Source organism: Paralichthys olivaceus, chromosome 22 (assembly GCF_024713975.1).
Source record: "Paralichthys olivaceus isolate ysfri-2021 chromosome 22, ASM2471397v2, whole genome shotgun sequence".
NCBI classification, from domain to species: domain Eukaryota; kingdom Metazoa; phylum Chordata; class Actinopteri; order Pleuronectiformes; family Paralichthyidae; genus Paralichthys; species Paralichthys olivaceus.
Window position 1 is genome coordinate 6,703,343 of NC_091114.1, and position 14,719 is coordinate 6,718,061.

General features: G+C 40.7%; 1 long non-coding RNA gene across 1 annotated transcript in view; it reads left to right on the forward strand.

The window, feature by feature from the left end:
• The window catches only part of LOC109639693 (uncharacterized), a 154,964-nt gene that overhangs the window by 21,651 nt on the left and 118,594 nt on the right, over positions 1–14,719 (forward strand). The window contains exon 9 of the long non-coding RNA XR_011239964.1: positions 7,012–7,238. This is a non-coding gene — a long non-coding RNA (uncharacterized lncRNA). The remainder of the gene's footprint in view (positions 1–7,011; positions 7,239–14,719) is intronic.

Below are 14,719 nucleotides of genomic sequence, written 5' to 3' on the forward strand. Positions count from 1 at the left end.
GTGTATATAACCCTCAGGTGTGTGTGTGTGGTCGTGTGTGTGAGATACTAGATCTATCTTTCATGTGAGTGTGAGTGTTGTATGAGCATGGCGTGGTGACACATGATAAATGTGAGGTTGGCTGCACGCTGCCCTCCCTCCTCTTTGTCCTCTCTGTGGCCTCTCTGTTTCTCTCTGTCTCTCTGCTCCTCATGCTGTTGTTCTCTTCATCACTGTCCCTCTCATTCTCAACATGCTTCATTTCCCCTACACCCCTCTTTCCCCTTTTCTCTTTTCTTTTAGTCCATTTCCAAGCACAGGCTATTCACTGTGGTCTCTGCATGAGCGTCCAGGCAAGACCAGCACGCAAATACAGTCATGCTCCCACACCTCTCTGTCTATATTAAATCATTGGCTCTATTACAGGGGATATTTTCCCAGACAATGCCTCTGAAGGCACTGAGCCAGGCAGGCCGAATGAGAGGGGCAGATCTCTCTATCCCTCATCACATGGAAGCCACAGTGCTGGCACTCCCACTGACTGAGATGAATGAATTTAATATATCTCCCTTTTGAAGCACAGATGACCTCCTGATATGGCGTTCTGTCTCTCTATCACAGGAGGCCTTTATTTTTTCGCTCCGCCCGTGAAATCTGGAAATACACAGGAAGACATCTGAAGGGATTCTGACAGAGACTAATTTGTTTTGTGGCCTGACGTGACTCTTGTGTATCTTGTCCATATAGACGCAGGCACATTTTTCGCCCCAACCCTTTTATGATCGGGAGATAGCGTTTATCACGGGACTTTATGTTTGTGTGCGACCTCAACTGTTTTCCAGCGGAATCGAAAAGCTGTGCTTTTATGCCTTTGAAAAAGATTTTATGAAATTCATTTTAATAGCTGCTGCAGCTTATGGTGTGATAATGTGGAGTGATAAGAAAATAGGAGGGTGGGTTTTATTGGTTTATTAGTGTAAAGTGATATTTGTTTTTTCTGGAAAAGGAAATAATTATTTCACCCTCTGCTCAGGGTTAAGGGTCAGCCAGCTGCTCTGATGCCTGTGGAGTCGGTCAAGAAGCCCTTGAAAAATCCCTCAGTGCAGCTTTAATCCCGCAGCTCTGACTTGCTCAAAGGTCTGTCAACATCTCTCCTTTTCCTTTGCCAAATGCCGTAGTGTCTGTCTCTGTGCTAGATCCTATGCAGGCTTTCTGTACATGTGTGTGTGCGTGTCAGTTAGTTCAGATGATCTCCATCCAAGTAAGCCAAAGTGACCTCTCTTATTCCCATCCTTATTGGATCTAGTGCTCCCCTGAGACTGCAGAGACGTTGACGCCTCTGGTCATTTTTCTGTCTCTTATAACCAACTGTCCCCGAGTGCGATGTAAGTCCCACTTAATTAGGTGCCAAATTGGATGGATTTACACTCATCCAGACGCCAAATGTCTTTTTATTGGGCATTTATCCCGTGAGGTTAGAGCCACACTGATCAAATTACACTGATTCAGACTTCTGCATAGCTAACTACTCAACTAAGCACTGTATGTTCTATATGCAGGGGCAAATTTATAGTCCACACACATTCTACACATAGATACTGAATCCTCAGCTCCATACATTGCTATCATTTGGTAGAAATGGAAATGTGCTGTAGATCAAACTAGAGTTGGAGCCTTGAAACCCCACTAGAGACCCCTAGAGGCCAGGCTTCTTTCTTCATCAAACCTAATCTAACTGGTTTTAGACTATCTATTATACTTGAGATTAACATGATGTATTTATATAGCTGGCAGGAAAAAGTGAATCTGTCATCTAATGGTTCAAATGGAAATATGTTTCCCAGATTATATATATGTTTTTCTAGTATTTTGCAGTTTAGTAGCAGTATTGTACAGTACCATGACCCCCTATACACACACACACACACACACACACACACAATTTAGATCCCTATAATGAAAACCCATGCAGGAAGTCATTTTCTTTCACCATAACAACGTTAACATTTTTCATTAGCATCATCTGTCATTTAAATTAAAATCTACCTGGTAAATGAATGATTCATCAAAATGTTTTAATAGCTGAATATAAGATTCTTCTGGTGAGTGAGTCTGATGAGTTAAGAGGCCACCATTTTAAAAATAAATGTCCCCAAAGTGTAAAAGAGTTGTGGAAGCAATGAAAAACATAGCCTCTATATACCCCAAACACCTGCAGGTATTTGTGTGTGTGCACAACTGGGTGTTTCTGTGTGTGCATGGGTATGTGTGAGTGTGTGTGCGAGTGAGTGAGGGAGGGACCAGGTTTTGTGCACACGCACAGGGCACCAGAGAGCTGTTAATTTCCGCCCGAGCAGGGGAACGGCCACTAAAAGTATCACCGACGTGATGAATGTGCTGCTCGGCATGGGCATCAGTGTTTAATCGGAGTCATTGGAGAAATAGCACCACATCAACTTCAAACGACTTCCTTTCATGTGCGGTTAGAGACGGAGAGCCACAGATGTGGACACACTGCCATCTCCCTCTTACCTTTCTCCTGCACATTACCTTAATACTGCATGTAAAAATGAATGCTGGACCCCATCCTTCCAACATCGACCTTAAATGTATGTGCACCTCTCCTGTGTGTGCATATAGATGAGACATAGTAGGGAATAGTATTATCAAATGGCGTGTCTATTATTTGTTGGATAATAAACCTGCTTCAACAGAAATACTAATCTTAAATTAATCTAAAATGAATCATACGGAACTGCTGAGGAAACTAAGCATGCTGTTGCAGCTAATTATATTAGACTGACTGTTTCCTGATACATCTGCTGACGCCTGGTGTTTAAGGTAGCATCCACTTCAGGTGAACAACGTGTATGGTTTGGTTTTTATCGAATAAAGATAATTACTTGAATCAGATGTCAGGGGCCCTCTGGCAAACACCGGCTTTTTCCCATGGACTCCCAAGTCCTCTCACTTTGCACATATGTTCTCAGCCTAGCCTCTTTCTTTCTTTGTGGCCAAAGTGAGAAAACAATTTACTTCTAGCTGCAGACAGCCCCAGCCCTCAGCAGTAATTGCTTAGTTTCAATAAACCTGTGGAATCACAGGAAAGGAATCAAAAAGAAAGGAAGAAAGCAGAGGCAGAAGAGAGCGTGAAAGACAGCAGAGACCAACACAACAGCCAGATGACCATGGTGACTCCCCACCATGGTGATGGATAATGGAAAAGATTACAACAGCAAGCCGTGAGGATGGTGACCATGACAACGATAATGGTCTCAGCAGCGTAAATGGAGAGTGACAGAGAAGGAAAGCCCACACGGGAAGATGTGTGAAGAACAGAGGAAGTCACATGACCACAGCCGGCTGGGAGGTGAATCGGTTTGTTTTGACAGCTCGAAGGAACTGGTGACCAGTCTAAGGGAGCAGCAAAGGCTGACCCTGATCAGACCTCCTTCAGGCAGCCAGATATATTGCAGAAAAATGATACAAAATGCTTTTTATTTTGGGTACTTGATTTCTAGAACATTTGACATACAGTATGCCTCAGCAACTCAGCTGTCTGCTCCCACCACAGCTCTGATCAGCCAAACCCACCAACCATCACAGAGGCAACCTGGCAAAAGGCTTAAGCTGCGTGGTGGGAGGAACCAGGATGCTCAGTCCAGGCTGGACTTGGAACAGCAGCTAAATGAGCTTCCCTACAAGCGAGTCAAGTCTGCCCTCGCTAATCCGTCTGACTTCGTGGATATTTTAATCAGTGGTGCTGTGCCAGTTATTAGGTTTTTCCTTCGGTGTATTCACATGTTGTTACAGTAATCCTGGTTTGAATCAGGTTTGGCCCGGGGTCTTTCTGTGTGGAGTTTGCATGTTCTGCTCGTGTCTGGGTGGGTTTTCTCCAGCTTCCTCCCACAATCCTGTTGGGTTAGTTTAATTGGAAACTAAATTGATCGTAGGTGTTAATGTGAGTGTGAATGTGTGTTCATCTCTGTATGTTGGCCCTTCATTACGCGACCTGTCCAGAGTGAATCCTAGCTACTTCAAGTTCAGTTCATAAGTTACACAAAAAGATCAAATCCAATAGATGTCAAACATTTATAAACACAAATGCTTGAAAAGATGTTGTCTATCTGATCTCAGTAAGTAAAGTTTTCCACAGTTTCAGGGCTCTAACAGCAAAGGTCCATACGCTTAGTTAAGTTAAGTGTATGTTGAGTCTTAAAACTATACATTCATATATTTTTACTTCTGTGTCATGACAATGCATTTGGCAAAAAAAAAAAATATTCCTTTGGTAATACACATACAAAACTTGTGGGACTCAAACAGTAAAGTAAAAAAAAAAATCCCACATGGACTAATTTAATTCAGAACCATTAAATATATATAAAATGACTCATAAAGAGCCCTTTTTCTTTTTCTCTTCTCCCACTTTCTCCAGATTTTAGTCCATGTAAATTTATATGTCTGTGCATCGTCCATATTTACAAAATGAATATCTTTTCTGAAACAAAACAGAGCACCATACAATAAAATCCTATTTCATACATGTTGGTGCAGTTATGATTCAGTAAATCCTTGTCAGCTTTTAAATGTGCTATATCTCCGTGCTAGTCTAACTGAAGTCTGAGCTGTTAGGCAGCGTGACACAGTGTCAAAATGACCCCTTTGCTTTTACAGTAATTGTCTGATGATGAATTAACCTTTTGGGGCAACAGTAAAAACTTTGGAGCTCCAGGTGTTGTCAGTAAATATCTGGGTCAAGTCTTTGTCTTTCATTCCAGTCTGTCCAGCACAGTGAAGTGCAAGAATGGAGCTGGATTTGAAAGACAACATCTACGAACTGATTTTTTATGTGCTATCTGCATTTGAATGCCCAGAAATTAAAAAGCCTTTCGCTTTGCATTTCAGTTGTGGGCAACCAAAGTAAACTAGAAATGGACAACTAAAGACATCTGGCCTCAAAATTCACATCCACCTGCAAAATCTGGGATATGACCAAGCAACCCTTGTGTTAGACAGAACCCAACCCAAATATGTTGTGTACCTGTAACCACAGTGAAGGGATATTTCTAAAAAGTATTAGGTTTTTACCACTCTCTGAGGTCACATACCGTTCCCGTTTACCTGTTGTCGCCATGACTTCACCCTCTCCCCACCTTTCAGCTTTCCACTGTGAGCAGCAACTATAAACTTTATAGTTTTCTTTATAGCTCCCCTTCCCATCAAGGGAAGAACAAAGTGTGAAAAGGAATCTGAGAAACACCAGGCCACCAATACACAACCTCAGAGGATGCAATTATGCTGCTGACAGATCGTTTTTGACCTTTATCCTCCAGCCTGTATGGATGGCGATTTGCCACTGTGACAGACGCTTTTTGTTTTCATGCACTTTAGAATTTTGTGACAGCTGGAGACGCGGCTCTAAAATGCTGAGGTACTCATCTGTTTGAAAGACAACTTGACTTTTTGCCGCTCCTTCTCCTTCACTCTTTATTTACTTTTGTTGAATGTCTCAGTCAATGTAACATTCTCATTATTTATCGGTCTCTCTGCTCCCACCTCTTTTCTCTCTCTATCTGTGTATCTCTCTCTTTCCGTGCCTCAACCATCTCTATCTCTCAGGTATTTTCCAAAGGCTGGACCCAGTTCTAAACCTTTAGTTTTTGTTCTGGCTGATGCTTTCCCTCAAAGGCTCAGAGACCTGCTTGAGGTGAATTTCCCTCTCAAAAAATCCTGACACACACACACAAAGTATCAATGTCCTTTCTCAACTCTACAGGCTCCTGCTGTTGAAATAGGTGTTGGTTTTTTCTCAGTTCAACTCACTTCATATCACATTTTCTTGCTGCTACTGCCACTTGTGTCATACTCTTGAATATCTTCATGTTTGGTTTTTATGCGTCCACATCGATGACAGCCAATGACAGGAGGCATTATGTCTTCGGGTTGTCCAGCCGCCTGTCCCATTGCGTTTGAACATGAAAATGATATCTCAAGAACGCCCTGATGCAATTTCTCCTGAATTGGTAAAAATGTTCAATTGGAAGATGAACGGATTAGATTTTGGTGGCCCAAGGTCAAGGTGACCTCATGCTGTTGTGAACATGACCTATCTGAAACAATTCCAAAGGGAATTTAATAACACACAAAATTTGCCTGGACCCAAGGATGATGTTTTTTGCCTTTGAAAGAATCTCTTCAAATTCGGCCCTAATGTACAGTTAGACTCACAATTAGAAGTTTAGATTTTGGTGGTCAAAGGTCAAGGCCATAGTTTCCACATAAGATATGTTTTCATGTGAAATATAATATATATCAAGTCTGCCTTCTGGAAATTTCTTAAAATCCTGATCATTTGCCATTTGGACAGGAAGATTAACTGAAATGTAAATTCTTTATTTCTCAATTTTGAGATCACTCAATGTGGATTTGCACAAGTCAGAATTTCCATATACAGTTTGAGCTGAGATATGAAATACACTGCTTTGCAGCCTTTGTAAATGATATGAGCAAACAAATAATCTTTTGAATGAATTGATTGCATGGTTATAATGCAGCTCCATTCACCGCCACCCGCATGAATTGCCATGTCTATGACCTTTAACATGTTTTAGCTTAATCTTTAGTTGCCTTTTCCGCATTTTATTCTCCCATTCTATTCATTTATTTTACATCTCCTCTCTATCCCTGCAACTGTTGACCGAGCCTCTCTGTGGATTTTGGCTGAAGATATACTTGAATGCAGATTTCCTCTTTAGCAAATCCATGGGATGTGACCTTGAATACATTGAGTCTGGAGACTGTACTGTATTTTCTCAGTTTTTGCACGTACACATATTCTTCTTGCAGTATGTTTTAATTTTTTTACCATCACATCTATTCCACCTTGCTTTTTCTCCCTCCTGCTTCATCTGTATGACCCACCCACAGCTACTTTGCATAGATTATGCTACATTAGGCCATGCAGGGCATTGTTGCTACGTAACATCGTATTCATACTTGTCCTTATCTTAACCTTTCTCTCCATAACAGCTTTGTCATGCGGGAAACCGTTTTCTCTCTTGACCGTGTGACTGCCAGAAGCAGCTTGCCTGTTGGGAGGAGGGTCGGCAGCGGGTCTTGCCAGGCTTTGGTGGGCGCCATGAGCCAGAGGTCATCCACTGCCTGCTGGAAATACAGTCGCTGCCTACAGATTGTGCACATTGTTGGCACAGGCATCCTGGACGTCAAAACACCACCTGGCTCAATGATTACAACAGGTAGTGCTGTTTAATTTTAAAGGACAATGATGCCTTTTTCCTGTTATGTGTTTCTTTCTTGTGTCTTAACATATGGCCTCTAGTGACTTGGACCGGTGAGTGTCAGGTCTATTACTAGATTGGTAAATGTTCTCAGAGTTAATATAGATGCCTCTTCCATCATAGTGATGCTGTTGGGTGGTATTAGGTTTCGTTATGAATCAATAGCCATCAAAACTATCTACAACTTCCAGTTTTTCTAAAAATCACGTGTGCGCATGCAATCTGACAAGGTTAAATACTGTAATCGGTACTTTCCCTTATATAATATAAAAACTACTTCCACACAGCTCAGGAAGGCTTTGCTTGCTGGCATCCTCCATTTTCATGGTTAAACAAAGTAGCATTGCTGATTTACTTTACTTGGGTCTGATGCGCTCCTAGAATGTATATTTTGAATTTAAGTGGGTCATCACTGCTCAAATGCCAACTTTTCTTGTGAATTAATGAATGTTCGAATTGGATAAAGAGTGACAGCTTTAACCGCCATCATTTTAGACAAACATTCAACAAGAATATTTCTCTGTCGTAGCTGATGCAAATTAGTTTGCGAAAACAATTTCTTATTACACTGGGCTGCTACATGTAGTGTGACATACAGAAGAATTTAAAATGAAAAACACTTCACTGAAAGTTTGAAACTACTTCTCATTATTAACAAATCATAAAAAACCTTAAAAGAAGCATGTTTAAACAAAGTGTTAAAAGACTATAGTACATGCGATGGTCGCATTTTACGACTATCTAATATCATTTTAGGAAAACATGCTGTACAGTGGCCTCAAGCATACCTTCTTATAAAAGCAGGAAGAATTGGAAAACGCTTATTTTAAAGTATTAAACACGACAACAAGCTCTCCCTGGGCCAAGGGCAATGTGCAATTAGCTGGAAATTAAACATAATGGTTAGCGCTGAGGTGTAAGGTTGCTGCAATGAGGTTTGTGTTGATTATTGTGTACTTGATTTGTATGTGAGACACAAAACTGCAACTGCATTATTGCAGTATAGTATATGTAAATGTACCATATTCATGTTTGTGTCCTTTTAAATAACAGTGTGTACTGAATCTATTTTCTACTGTTCTGTAGTTGTAGTTCCTCAAAAGGCTGCAGATAAAACATCATCGGCTTCGGTGGGGTTTAGGAAGGTCCAGTTTGTTATACACTTGTGTTGGGTCATTGAGAATGCTGAGCACAAGCAAGAAGGACTCAAGTGCAAATCACTATGAATTGTGGGAGTAAATAAGGCTGTCTCGTCTCGCAAATTTTTAAGAACGGGTTTGAAGACCGTCTCCTCCTTTCTGTCCATGCTGTTGAAAAAAATAACTTTGATATGAGAGGATGATGCTGATAACTGGTGTAAAAATCCCCACGGCTCTCATCGGCAGAATTTAGATGTTTGGTATTGCTGGAAGTAATAGAGATAAATGCGCCGTGGCCGAGAATCTATCTTGTTTCTTTGCTTTGAGTCAGTGGCTTGCCCAGTAAGCCAGGATAAAATATCTCCTTCATTATGCTAGTTCACACACATCCAGACTTGGTGCTTTGTCATTTTGTTTGTCATTTTTCAAGTTATAATGGGTCGCTGTAAACACTTGTCAGACAGGACACCAATCAGCCTTATTCCCTGTCATGCATATGTTTGCAAAACATCTCACCTACCAGAAATTAGCCACATCTATATCGTTCATAATAATTTTCTTTTTTTTTTTGCATAAAAGCGCAGTTGATAAATTGAGGGTTTATCTGTTTTGACTATTTGTTGTCTTATGCAGTAGTTTGTCTTTTTCAAAAACTAATTTCTTTTACAACAGACATGTTGTGGCCAGGAATTGAACTATAAATGTTGTAGTTATGGGGTTTGTGCCTTCACCATTAGGCTACCTGGCTACCTTGCCTTAATGCTTGACGGTGGGTGTGCCTCGCACTTATTCCTGGCATGATCACCATGACAGCACCAGCTAATCAAAGTTTCCTCCTCAAGCATAGCCAGCTTTCATGCTAAAATGCCCTGCTGGCTGTCCGTGCAATGCTAAAGAGAAGCACATGCTGAATAAACTCCACACCCAGATGAACACACACCAGGTTCACTAGCTGCCTCTGCCTCCTCTGCAGGCTCAGTCTGATGTTTGATGTGAGGCTGGACTTGTACTTGCATCAATGTGATTTGATTGGTTAGCGCCTGCATTTGAATGTGTGTGGTTTTTTTTTTTTTGACTGGCTGGTGCCGAGGCTTTCACCTGAAAAGTTAAGCCTGAAAAAACTAGCGTTCTATCACACATACAGTGCAAGCAAATCAAAGCAGTGGAACCAAGCAGACATTAACAGAAACATTCTTAAAAGAAAACAAATATAAAAAGTACACGATTAGGTTTACAATTGATGATTTGTAAAAATTACATATTCAATAAGCTATAAAATCCCATTAGCTCTGTATGGCACATATATTTCTATAGAGCACATAAACACATTGCACTGAAATGTTTTGGCTCCTCCATATGAACTAATGGCTGCTGTCCATTGCTTGAAACCAAAGTGCATCAAATTAGCGCTCTGTCTAGACAGCCTGTCCACACAAATGTGTGTGTCCATAAAGTTGACATTTAATGCATTGTTAGTAGATTGCTGAAAGATAAATGATCCTAGAGTGCTACTCATCTCTCTCTCTCTCTGTGTGTGTGTGTGTGCGTGTGTGCGTGTGCGTGCATGCGTAATTTATCTGTGTTTGGGCCTGTGGTCTCCCACTTCAGCATGGTGTGAAGAAATGTCCCTTCATTGTCACGCAGAGCCGCCATGACAGCAAGTCATTTGACTTCTTATCTGAACGACATGATAAAAGATGGATTAGTCACCTGTGTGACATGCATTTGTCTTCAAGTGTATTAATATACAGACATATTAACCTGTGTGTGTGTGTGTGTGTGTGTGTCTCTCTGTCTCCTTCTTCCTCTTGTTCCACTACATATTATATTTATCTATGTATGTATGTAGCAAACTCTATGTATGTGGATGCAGTTTGTTCAAGTTAAGTCATGAAGTTGCAGACCTGACCCTCCAGATATTTAGACTCACCCTGTCCTTCCCCAGTCATCTGGCACATCACTAACGGTCTTGGGATGAGGGTCTGTTGGCAGCCTGTGTATGTATCCGAGTGTGTATCTGTGTGTGTGTCTGTGTGTGTGTCTGTGTGTGCACAGTGTGGATGATGGATTGGGGTCAGGGGGGGTTGCAGGGTTGCGATGTTGTTGCCAAGACAAACAGCTGCGCTTGTGTCTGGGGCAGGTGTTTCATAGCGACTCAGCACATTGAAATTAGTCAAATCAATACTTCCCTTCCCCTTCTATGCATATTTGTGTGTTCCATTCTGTGTGTGTGTGTGTGCGTGCATTTCTGCTTTAGATGTGTGCTTTTGATCTATTTAATCACTTCCTCGATTCAACTTATCATTGTCCTTATTTCTCCCCTGTGTGCTTATGTGAATGCAAATGGTTGTTAAAGAGTCTGGATCTTCTCCCACACTTGCATCACTTACACTCTCTCTCTCCCTCTCTCTCTCTCTCTCTGTCTCTCTCCCTCTGTGTCTCTCTCTCTCTCCCTCCCTCCCTCTCTCTCTCTCTCTCTCGATCTGTTGTATTTCAGATTACCTGGCTATAAATAATTGAATGTCTATTGTCTCTGTACTTTACTATGGCCCATCTTCACCCAAAGTTCAACCCCCTCCTAAATGGACCATAGAGAGCTGCCCAGTCTATCACTTTAATGCACAGAGAGCAAAAGCACTTTTCCCACAATAGTCTTGGTGTGTAGATTATCCACCCTCCGTTGATTTCTGAGCTTTCTGAGAGCCCCGAGGTGTGTCTCAGCTTCCCAGTATGTGCTGCATTCACTGCAAGCCTCTTTCTCACGCTCAACCAACTTTATGTATTCACTCATAGATATAAACACCACTCTCCTGAGTAAAAAACGCTTTTTTCGTTGTCTAGCACTTTTTTCTCTTTGTCTTCCCATCCTTAACACTCGCTCATACTCTCTCATTCTCTTTTGGTTCCATGTCTTTTCTCCCTCTTCCCCACAAACCCATCCTTTGAGTATTGCCTATTCCAAACTCTCCATCCTTGCCCGTTAAACGCCACAGAGGAGAGGGTGGATTGTTAGTACAGCTCTAAAATAATGGTCACTCTAAAGCTGCAGCATGGGGCCATGGTCCTGGTCTCAGATAGCAGACCAGAAGAAGATGAGGCATAAAACAATGAACTCACTGCTTGTCCTTACCTCTTCAATCATGTTCTCATCACAGCGGTCAGAGGTCGACTCTGCCGGGTCAATTTAATAAACCAACTGACGATATCTGATATTTGTGATCTGCTGTAGTAAAACACAAACTAAAGCCATCACGGTAAGTATAGAGGAGACAGACAGATGGCTTCTTAATGTGCCAAGAGTGAGCAGAGGTACCTCAGCTAGATTTGTATTTACCTCATGTGTGAAGGGAATCAACCAAATTTATGGCAGAAGGCAAAATCAGAATTAGTTAGTAACTAGTTCATAAACATTCACATCCGCTCATCGTTCATAGTGAGAGGGTTTCAAAACCTTTTTTCAAATGTATGCTTTATCTGGTTTAAGAGACATGGTATCAAATCTGCAATTACATTTAGTTCAAATCTACATATATGATGACAAGGGTGTGGGTGTATTTCTATTTCTTTCTAATCTTTTAGATGCAGATAAAAGTACTATGTCAATAACCTTGGTATCAACAAATCTAGGTTTTTATGGCAACATATGATCCATAGAGCTCAGTGTAAACTTAACAGAGGAACTTCAGAGCCTGAATGTTTGACCAGCTTATAGACCACTTGCATATCCACATAATAGAGAATGGCTAAACAAAATATGTGTGTGTTGTGCAATTGGACATATATCTACATATTCATTCATTCATTCAATTACTCCTGACTCCGCTCTCTCACTTTTGCCTCACTGTCACTCTCTCGCTTGCTCGCCCACACTTGCTTGCAGAAACACACACCAACATACACAGACTCATACAAACACAATGTTATGTGGTGCATCTGTAAACTCAGACTGGGTAAAAACATTATGTCTTCATGAACACAGTGACGGGTAGGATTATTTACATAACGCTGGGAAGTAAGAGTGTGTGAACACACGTACTTAGTGTGCTCCACTTGTGATAAAATCTCTCAGGGCGAATGTTACACGTGAATGCGTGTGCAAAAACCAACAAACTGTCAAAAACCAAAGTCACTGCTACTCAATATGTTAAAGTTAATAGTATGGTATCAGATAAAGTTAAAAACAATAAAAAATATTTTTTTGAATATAATCAGCTCCACAAAATTCCATCAATTTAGCTACCATGCAATGTCCCACCCTAAAGCTTTTTACCTCTCCATTTTGTTTTATATCCAGTTCTGGCTGCAACGCATGCTGCATATTAACAATGTTTTTTCCTCCCGGCTTTGAATAAATTCTTAAACATTTTTATATTCACATCAACAGGTTTCTCCTTGAATAGTCCTTGCACTGTTTCTTGAAGACAGCAAGTTTCCTTGTCTCAACTATATCAAGCTAATTAGAATAATTAGCTGCCGATCATCAAAAATGCAATGTGAAGCCCAGAATAGTCCAACAATTCATAGTTTGATTGTTGAAACCCCAGCTTCTGAACCACAACATGAAGATCATAGCATTAAGGTTTTTAATAAGGGAAGCAGGTACACTGCCTCGTACACGTTCGCTTTTAAACTATTTCAGCAGTAGTCTTTTTATACTGGTTGACAATACAAGTGAACTTCACACTTCCCAAAGAACATCAAAGCCATGCAGTCATATTTAGGAACACAGAAAGAGAGAAAATGCCTTTACTGACACATAGAAGTTGAAATTGATTTGTGTTTACTCATGCAGAGAGTGGAATGTGCTGATTGCCCGCTGTTTGAAAGGACAAGAGGAGGCAGGCTCTCGCCTGCTCTTTGTGAGCCAGGTCCACCCTCAGACCATCACAGAGCTGTTGTGGTTTCCAAAACCTGTGCCTGCCCAGACTAAACCAGACCTTAGCCAGGTCAGGCCAAACCCCTCCTCCCCCTCTGATTCCCCGACAGCAGCATTCACTGTCTGTGGCTTCAGTCCAGCTGTGGCCTTGGCGGCTCGGTCACTATTAAACACAGCTGTTGCTGCCTTGCCTCTGGTAACACACACACACACAAATTGTACATAAGTACAAAACCAGCAAAAGCTCATTGTCTGTTTAAAATTACTATCACCATCCAGTTGCACAACAAAAATGATCAACAGTAGAGCGGCTTTAATTGTGAACAGATATGGTCATGATGTCCTCCATTTTATTTTCTGAATTCTTTTTCGTTATTTTATTACTGCACATTGTTCTTTTTTTTCTCCTAGTCTCTCTATTCTATCAATCTCCTCCTCTTCCTCTGTTCTTTCCCTTCCATCCCTCCCTTCAAGTTGACTCCCTGTTACTGCACCTTTCTTAAAATGCGATTTGCTCTCTGACATTTTCCGACCCCCTACGAATCAGTACGTGAAATCAGGATCACAGAATTCTAGCTGTGGTTTGTTTAAACGGCTTCAATCATTTACAGGTGAACATTGAGAAGAGGAGCCCTCCTCAAATTCATCATGATGATGTTTGCAATATTTGGTAGTTACAGGACTCAAGTGGACAAGTAGTTATTATTTGATACCGCACGTAATATAATAGGTTAATATTAAATTTGCTCATGTTTGTATCATAAGTGTTTACTAGTCATGTACATTGAGTTCTTTAAATTGATGTTGCACAGACTTTGATTTGATAACCCAAATATGACAGTCTGTTTGAGAGCAAACAGTGTATTCTAATAGGCTATTATGAACATAAAGTTTCTTTTCTCACATTTAAAATTTCATTTGACAGTGACATTTGATCGAAATGTCTGAACATTTTTGTAAATTAGAAGTCTCATAGTTACACGATACAGCATTTGTGCTGTGAAATAATCGTCTAAAATCTCTTGTACACCTGGATGGTGTTTGTGACAGGAGGCTAGTTGGAGTAAACTTGTGTCAGGTGTTAATGAAGCTTTTGGCTTCTATTCAGAGAGCTATGATGAAGTTGACCAGCCACTAAATTTGCCCTAATTTATTATTTCAGTTTTGATAATTATCTCTCTCTCTCTAAGTAGCTAAAAATATGTGTCTGGTTTTTGCACGAAGTGATCCAAATATATGTTATACATATATATAAGATATTATTTTGATGTTAAGTATATATTCAATCATCTTGGTTGTTTATCTATCACATTACAGAAGAAAGAAAAACTGGACTGTTGCTGGCCCCAAGGCTTCGTCCTACTTCTTTAGGCTGAGAATAATCTATCTAGATTCTATCAAGGAAATCTGTAGAGATGAAGTTC